Here is a 9,499-nt window from a genome sequence, read left to right on the forward strand (position 1 = left end):
TAATAATAGGATACACCACCTATCCAATGCATGTTGGTTTGGGCCTCATTTTTTATTACTTTTGGAAACTTGAAAGTTTTGCCTCTCGAGGCATCTAGTAGAAAACAATTGAACTGATATAGTTAACATACACCTTTTCTAAGCGCACTTACAATCCATAGATCATGCATGGATAGGTGATGATGTGTGCATTGGTAGATGATCAAGCTTTTCAAATGTGTGGTGAGTGGGAAAACCAATGAAATGACAATAAATAACCATTGATTTTTATGAATGCATCTTTGTGCATGCTAGGACACAATGAAATAGGACAAACTATGATTACATTTGATGTATCTTTTAGCATATATAACCTCTCCTTATGTAGTTTAAAACTCCACTAAAGGGGAGAAAAGAACCACGTAGTCATAGCACAAGAGGGCTGCCCTTCAATGAGTCAATTACATGAATCAAAGTAGAATCACAACCACCTTTCCAGAATCAAAATAAAATCACAACCATATTTTCATGAATCTTGTATGAATATAAACACCAACTAAAATTTGGTGGATATATTTTTTTGAAAACAGGAAAAAGTAACCTCACAAGCAAGACAGGTGAGAGTACAAAAGTCTCAAGGAGGTTCCCACATATAGAAGTTTGTGTGATGCTCCTTATGTTGAATTTCTAGCATAAGAAGTATTAAACAAGAGCATCTAAAAATCTTTTATAGTTTTTACAACAACGTGCGCACATGCCATCCATTGGAAGGCTACATATGCGCTTTCCCAAAAGGATATGTCCACAACCAAGGTTCATTTTAAAACTGACCTTGGGTCCAACAAGGGTGACTTTAAAAAATGAACTAGTGATAGAGGATGATCTTGGCACCGCACATAAGAGGAGGATGTTGGCACTACTAAGGGTGCCACATCATCTCAAGGAAGCATCAAGTATGGGGGTCCCAATCCCCCCCCATAGCCATGCAACATCCCAAAAAGCCCGTGGTCCATCCAATTAGACCTTTGTATATGGGATTAATGTCCCTCTAAATCCACCTATCACAAGCACATGCAAGGGGCTATTACCCTCTCTGTTTCACTACCACATAAGGGGATTGGCTCATGTTCCTGCACCCCGCCATGGGTCAAGCACCAAGTATGAGGTTTGACTGACTACCCACATAGAGCCAAATTAGGTAATGTCAATTACCCACATAGGGCCAAGCCAATCCAGTAGAAATTTGACCACCCACACGAGGGCCAAGCTTGTCAAGTAAATGCAACTGCCCGCATAGGATCGTTTATGGACTAAATTGGCCACATAGGACAATTCACGGATAGTTCATGGACTAAAGTAGGCCACAAGTTCTTTTGCTAGCCACCTTCAAATCCATGAAATTCTTGTGCCAACCATCTTCAAATTCATATAGTTTTGTAATTGATGTTGTGTAGTCTAGTATAATCAAAACACTCATTGCCAATCAAAGCTCACAAGTAGGTTGCCACATTCCACAAGTGTGTGCAATCTGCTTTTGAACACACTAGCAACCATGCCACACAATACTACACATTCAAAGGTCTCTTAAATCTTTGATACCATTGTTGGCACCACAAAGGGTGCCACATGTCACCTCAAGCAGTGTGGGGACCCAATCCTCACCTTATAGCCATGCAATCTCCTCAATCTCCCAAAAAGTTGATGGGATATTGAGAACCTTTTCTACAAACCATTATATCCAAAGTCCATCCAATTACACCTTTGTATACACGTCACAAGCACACACAAAATTTTATTGCCACATGAGGTGATTGGCTCATGTTCTGACATATGATACCCAAGGTCAGTCCTAAAATTGAGCATGGGTATCCTACTACATCATCAAGGATCTCCCTTGCTCTTAGTGGAGGTACTACCAAGTTCAGTTTCAAAATTCTCTTGGCTATCCTCCACCTTGCCTTAGAACCCACCCTTCCAAAAGGAGAGGTGCTACCACCACGATTAGTTTCAAGACCAAACTATTGGATAGCCCCCCCATCACAAGGCTCTCCCTTGTTCTTTAGAGAGGTGGACTTTTAAATCGATCTTTGCTATCCTCCTCCATATCTCAGGACCTCCCTTCCAAAGAGAAGTACAAGCAGGGTTGGTTTCAAAACTAATCTTTAGTGTCCTCCATCTTGCTTGGGGCCCTTATATATCAAAAGGAGAGGTCCCACCAAGGTTAGCTTTAAAACCAACCTTGGGTATCCTCTTGCTTAATCAAGGGGTGATTTTAAAAATAAACTGATAATGGAGGATGATACCCAAGATTGGTTTTAAAGCTGACCATGGGTATCTTGCTTCATCCTCAAGTATCTCCCTTGCTCTTAGGAGGTGCTACCAAGGTTAGTTTTAAAACCGAACTTGGCTATCCTCTACCATTCTTGAGACCCTCCTCTTCCAAAAGGAGAGATTCCATCACAGTCAATTTTAAAAGCAACCTTGCGTATCGCCAAGGCCTTACCCTACTCTTAAGAGAGGTGCTAGCAAGCTCAACTTTGAAACTAGTCTTTGGTATCCTCATCTATGCCTCCATGAGGTTTCTATCTAAGCAAATTTAATACCACTTCCACAAAATCCCACTTAGGACTAAGTGACTTGTGTACTTTGAGCTATTAAAGATGGATTAGAGGTCGATGTAGCCATGATTGCCATAAGTACTACAACACAATAAAGCCTCCTTTTGTATATAGAGCTTAGTTACAATAGTCATCCTATGAAAAATAGAATATCTTTATAATCTCCTTTACATTCACCAAAACTCCAATGCAACCAAGCCTAAACTCAAACCAGATAAGGTCCTATAATCAGTCCATACATACACTTGATATTCAAAAGCGCAAATGTAAAAAAGCTCTCTAAACTCTAATTTCATTCAAACAATTGCCCTCCAATTGCCCAAGCCCCAATACTAAAGATATAAAATATCTCACAATCCCAAGAAAACCAAACATTAAATACACCTCTAAACTCTAGTCTCTTTCAAAGAATTGCCCAAGACCCAATATTGACGTAGTAACAGAGGTCATAATCCTAAGAAAAAGGAGATGCTCTACATAACCTCTATATTGTATTCTCTTTATTAGAGTTGACCAAGCCCCAATGCACAAGTGGCGTAAGAGTTCACAACCCCAAGAAAAAGGACATGCCTGAAGCTCTACACAGTGCACACCCTCTATATTCTTTCCTCTTTCTTAGAATTGGCTAAGCCCTGATGCATAAAATTAGCCTAAGAGCTCACAATCCTAGAAAGGTGATATGATATAGTATTAATATTATCAAAATTTGAACAATTTTTGTATAAAAGAAATATTAAATTTATAGTCGGCATAAGGGCGTATATTGGCTGTATGATTTATCATTAGTAAATATAAATTTATCGATGGTTGGTCAATATTACTATACCGACACATTTACTAGCGCAAGTAAATCATTTGGTCAATGATTGTGCTAGGTTACCATAAACACCAACGTGGTCATGCCTTTTTGAGACGTGATTACTAACAGTGATCACATGATCATGCCACCATGTGATCACGACATGCAAAACTCTATCGAAAACCACAAACTATAAACTTATGTCCAAGATTTTGTTGTGTTATATGTCACTTGTGGTTGTCCTCTACTATTTAGATTCACATAAAAATATCTCATTGGAGACAATTTTCCAATATCAATATACATCAAATATAACATTTGCAATCTTTATATTCAAATATTTATGATATCTCCTAGTTATAGAAAATTGAACTTTCACCTTATAGGAAATTTCTTCTAAAAGTTCTAACATGTTTTGGGTTGCAGCAAATAAAGCAATACTAACTACAAAAAGGTAACTTTTATTATATAAAGATAGCAAAGTCAAAAAGGTGCACAAGGTACAACTAGCTGGAACCACAACCCACTACATGAATTGTAATAATAAGTGTAAATAATGGTGCTTGAACATGTAAGTTTTAGTAAAACACTAAAAATATATTGTAGAATAATAAAGAAAAAGGCAAAAGCACAAGATGAGCTTTAATTATAGTTATCACATATTTCAAAATTATGCACGTGTTATTGGGAATGATCTAGCACTGTAGTTGACTTCAAAGCTAGAGTTTGATTCAACTCAAAGAAATAGAACGTCAACAAAATTGTGTGTGTAAGTTTGGATTAGGTTTCAAAGGTAATACCTCATTTAAAGAATCAAGGTGGAGGATAGTAAAATTGATGGCACTTTCTCATGTTGGAAGGGAGGGCCTGCGGAGGTTTTCTTTAAATACAAGCTTGCTAGCACCTCCCTTGAGAGCAAGGTCAAGCATGGTGGTGATGGAGGGGATACTCAAGGTTGGGTTTGAAACCATTCTTAGTGGCACCTCTCTTTAGGAGGAGAAGGGAAAAGCTCAGTTTTGGAACCAGCCTTGGTAGCACCTCTCCTTAGAGCAAGGGCACTAAGGAAGTGTTGAAGGTGGTTTTTCCCTACCTCTTGAGTTGACTAGTTAGCTACCCCGTGGACAAGCTTTGTGTGAGTGTGCATGTGCTCATAATGGAAGATTCTGTCTCTTGCAATCTATGGGTTGTACCTGGGTTGTTGTGCAAAGTTCCCTATTCAATGTGGGGATGGATGGAATTAGACATCAATATAAAACTAACACAAGGAAACACACTACATGAGCAAACTATATGAAGATAGGTACAAAAGTACTTGAGCGAAAGTGATGAAGGCATCACAAAGGACAAATAATGATTGAATCATAAACGTAATCCTTCCCTCACAATAGCTTGTAGCTGCACAAATTCATGATAGTTCCACTCAGGCTCGGGCTCACCTTCCCTCGCCTTGGCTCCAGCTAGATGCTCCATGAGCTAGTAGACTTTCTTGGACTCTCTACTTCTATGCTACCTCCCTTGAGCACCTTGATGCGGTCCTCTGGGTGCACCATAAGCTTGCATTAGGAGGCTATGGTTGCTTGAGTTGTCTTGAGGGCGCCCATAGACTCATTGTATTGGTGCATCACCACGTCTTGATCAATATGGAGCTAATCATGCATGGCTCATAGCTAGGTAAACTTATTTCCCATCTCCTTTTCCCTATCTAGTAGGAGCTTGACAATCTCATCATACCAATTTCTCAGCTCTCTGATGTACTACACATGTTCCTAGCATTTCTAAATTGGAGCTTATGGTGGCACCCATGTGTAAGAAGCCACATGGTGTGTGGTTTGACCTGCCTCCATCACTGACTTCCTAGTTCCCTACAACTACCTCTGGAATCAATAAGTCCTCAGAATAAAAGAGGGAATTAATACCCTCACCTAGTAAAATAGTTCAAGGAGGAGGCAAATGAGGAATGTGCATGACTGGTTCTGCGGATGCGCCAAGTCTGTCGCTCACCTTCTCTTCCAAGACCTTTCCTTTCCCTTTGCTAGCTTCCATGACCTCATCTCAAGGCTCAATGATCATATGGTTGACCCAGGCTACTACTTTCTCCACTTCAATTGGAGACACAATTCTTGTACTTGACGTGTTAATCATGGTATGGACCCCTGTTGCCACCCTAACTGCTATCCTCCATATCTGAACTATAGATTCCTTGGGGCTGGTAGGAACACTGAGTACCTTGACATGAGTTGTCTCTGTGTTAGACTCAGTGATGGGTCTGCTAGCCTCTTCCATACTCTCACCTGGCATAGTCAAGCTCTGACTTGGTGGTGGCACTCTCTTCATGTCCTGGGCGATCTTATTGGGTTGATTCTCTATTGTGTCTAGCTCAGTGCTACTTCTCTATAGTTCCCTTGGCATTCTCCCCTATGACTTCTTTGCTCATTTCCCCTTTCCTCGTGGTGTTAGTTGCCACCTCATTTTCGAGTGAAGATTAGAGGTACCCTCTCTCTCTCTCTCTCTCTCTCTCTCTCTCTCTCTCTCTCTCTCTCTCTCTCTCTCTCTCTCTCTCTCTCTCTCTCTCTCTCTCTCTCTCTCTCTTGCCTGATGTCGTCTATTGGCAATCTAGCAAGGCTTGGGTGTGAGGTGGAGAAGGATGGGTGTCACACTTGTTGGGGGAAGTTGGAGGAGTGAGAGGAGATTATTCTAGAAAAAAGGCTATCATAGTAGTGGAGGGAGGAGGAAGGTGATTCTCTGAGATAGGAGTCAAGGTTTATTTGTGAAGGTAGGCAGTGGTGGTGGAATGAGTTTTCTAAATGAAACTCAAGCCTAGGGGAGGTGAATGTCATGAGTACCTTTGATTCCTCTATCACTAGACTACCCTTGTTGTTGCACTCAAACCACCTACTTTGCCTACGGCCACTTCCCTCTCCATACTTATTGAAGATTTGCCTGATCCACTTTCTATGCTAGTGAGTAATAATTGGGTGTTGGGCCCTCGAGTCGAGGGTTGCCCATCCATCCCATTGCTCTTGATTTGAGCCTATGAGATGGATCACGCATAAGTGTGGCCCAAGCGTACAATGAATTAGGTGCACCATAAAAATTCCCTTAAGTTGTTTGTCAAAGGTGTCAATGAAGATTTCCAACCATTCTATCTACACCTTGTTTTTGTATGCTGCCAGAGATTTAGCCCCATGAACTTTCTTGGGATATACCCAAGACTCTTTTTGAGCCCAATGTACACCATTAAGAGCTTGAATATATGAACCTGCATCCTTTGCCTTGCTAATGAGGTACCCATGTGACTGGTGGAAAGTATGCTCTTCAAAGTGCTTGTCATAGTGGGTTCGGTTGCTTGTTTTTCCTTTTTTAAATGATTGACGGGCATTGACGCTAGCATAGAGACTTCTGAATCATATAGCCACTTATCAAAGTGGATCTATCGACCACATTGATGTTATGTTTCTGAGATCCATATGAATTGGGAAGCTCTCGTGCCACCTCCAAGCTCCACGTATTGATCCATAACAAGTTTGTCATGTCCAACAACTTGTACTTAAGCATCTTCACTATTGTTGTTGGGTGCTCAATCGGGAAGGGTCCTTGTAGTTGCAATGCTACTCTCTGGCATTTTGTGGCTCTCTCTCTCTCCTTTGTTAGACATAGATGAAGCCATGGCTTTAATGGGATTTGGGAAGGCTATAGTTCTCATGATTAGTGCAAGTAAGGGTTAGTTTAAGAGGCTCAGTGCCACATGGCATTCTATCAAGACATTGTGGACTGTCCACTGTGACCAAACTCATTGTAGCACTTTTGTAAGGCTTAAATTGACTCCCATTATCAACTTGAGAATCATCTTACCTTCCACATCAGGTAATTCAATGGTACCATTATCATGAACCTTCATCAATTTGTATGAACCATTCTAGTCACATGTCAAACTTGGCTTCATCTTACCATCACTTTTTTCAAAATTTTGCATATAATATTAGTCATCCAATTTACTAAGCTACTCCAAATGGTGATGAACAACCTCCGGTTCACCTAAGATATAATAATTCTTGATGATCCACAAAAAATATGAACTGATTGCCCAATAAATAATGTGTGAATTTTTTGACATTGTACACCATACCCAAGGCTTCTTGCTTGGTTGTACTATAGTTGCACATCTGATTGAGCTAGAATAATTCAAATGGCATATCTAGAACCATCCACATGAATATTAAAAATGACATCCCATCTTGGTTGTCTAAGAATGGGCGTTTTAGAAGCATGTCTCTTGAGTTCATGGAATGCATTAGGCAACTCGGGTGTCCATTGGAACTTCACTCCTTTCTTTGTGAGCTCATACAAGGGTAGTTATTTTAGCAAAGTCTCGAATAAACCACAAGTAGAAGCTGATAAACCAAACAAAAGGACATAATTGACTTAAGTTCATTGGTTCGGGAATGCGCTCTATGGCTTTGATATTTCCTGGTTCATCCTTATTCCATACTTGGATATTACATGGTAAATTAGACGTAGAAAACGTTCTTTGCTAGATTTAATGAAATGCCAACTTGTCAACACCTGTCAAAAACTTTACCCAAATATCTCAGATGATCAGAGATAGGTGAGTAAACACATAAGTCATCCAAATAAATAGCAATAAACTCAGCTTGATAATATCTGAAAGTTTCAACCAGAAATCTCCAAAAAGTAGATGGTGCATTCCTAACTCTAAAAGGCACGACTTTAGTGGTATAAACACCCTATTATGTGATAAATGCAGTCTTGCTTTGATCTTTTGGTGCAACAGAACTCTAATTGTAGCCACTATAGAAATCCATAAATGAGTACATGTGATGTCCTAAAACTTGGTCAAGTATGTTGTCAACAGGAACCCAAAACAGTCATCGATGCTTATGTGGTTGATGATTATTTGTAGGAAGTTAAGAATTTATTCATGCAAAATAAAGATGTCTTTGCTTGGATTTATAAAAATTTGAAGGGAGTGATTGCAAAAATTTGCCAACATAAAATTACCTTAGTGCCCAATGCTAAACCTATTAGGTAGCAGAGATATAGGATGAACCCAAACTATGCAAAACAAGTCAAAGTCAAGCTCGATAAGCTAGTCCAAGTAGGATTCATATGCTCCATTGACAAAAGTGATTGGTTATTTCACAGAGCTAAGGTGGCAGGTGACTGGGCTTGCTGAGGTGGCAGGTGTCTGAACAAGGTGATGTGGTAGTTCCTAAGAAAAATGGGAAACTCTAAGTGTGTGTGGATTACAAGACGCTAAATGCTCAAACTATACCAAATCCTTTTCCTATCCCATTTCTGACCTTAAATTCAATTCTTGAGTTAGTTCTCATAGTAGGTGTTTAGAACTCAAGTGAGTGATTTTGAGCTGAGGCTTAGCAATTTGACTCTCACTAATGACATCCTCAATAAAATTACTAGGATATAGGTGTTTTTGTGCATCAATTTTTTCTTCTTTGATTTTAAGTTTAAGGTCAGCAGCTACTTGGGAAGATGTCAAGCTCTCCCACTGGTAAGATCTGAAGATCCATAAGCCAAGTTTCAACACCTTGTGGAAAATGGTCTTTGGCTTCAAGATCTTAGAGTCTACAACTTTTAGCCAACTTACTTCGATTGGTTGGAATCTGTATTTCCTTATCCCGATTTTTTGGTTTCATCAACTCGATTCCCCAGTCATGTAATACCTTTGCACTTTTTAACCAGGGTTTACCCAATAATAATAGATAGGTGTTTCCTTCTATTGGAATAACCAATAAATTTATTGTGTGATGATTACCAATGGTAATAACAACATCAAAAGGCATACCTATGTGTTCCATAGGTCATTGGTCTGCCATCCAAACTCAGAATGGAGAAGGCTTCATTTTTTCAATTGCAATTTATTAACCATAGTGGTAGATGCGAGGTTTACTCTAGAGAGACCATCCACAATGACTCTAGATAGCTTTTGCTTTTTAATTTTAATAGTTTTCATTAGTAATTCATCATCCACCATTGGAGTATCAATTACTAGAATAGTAGCTAGTGAATCCATGGTCTTGAGAGGTGGTTCCTCATTCTGAAGTTGCTGCAGTAAAGTTTCTCT

Source organism: Dipteris shenzhenensis, chromosome 23 (genome assembly GCF_047967505.1).
Source record: "Dipteris shenzhenensis isolate YYH24624 ecotype China chromosome 23, Dip_SZ_1.0, whole genome shotgun sequence".
NCBI classification, from domain to species: domain Eukaryota; kingdom Viridiplantae; phylum Streptophyta; class Polypodiopsida; order Gleicheniales; family Dipteridaceae; genus Dipteris; species Dipteris shenzhenensis.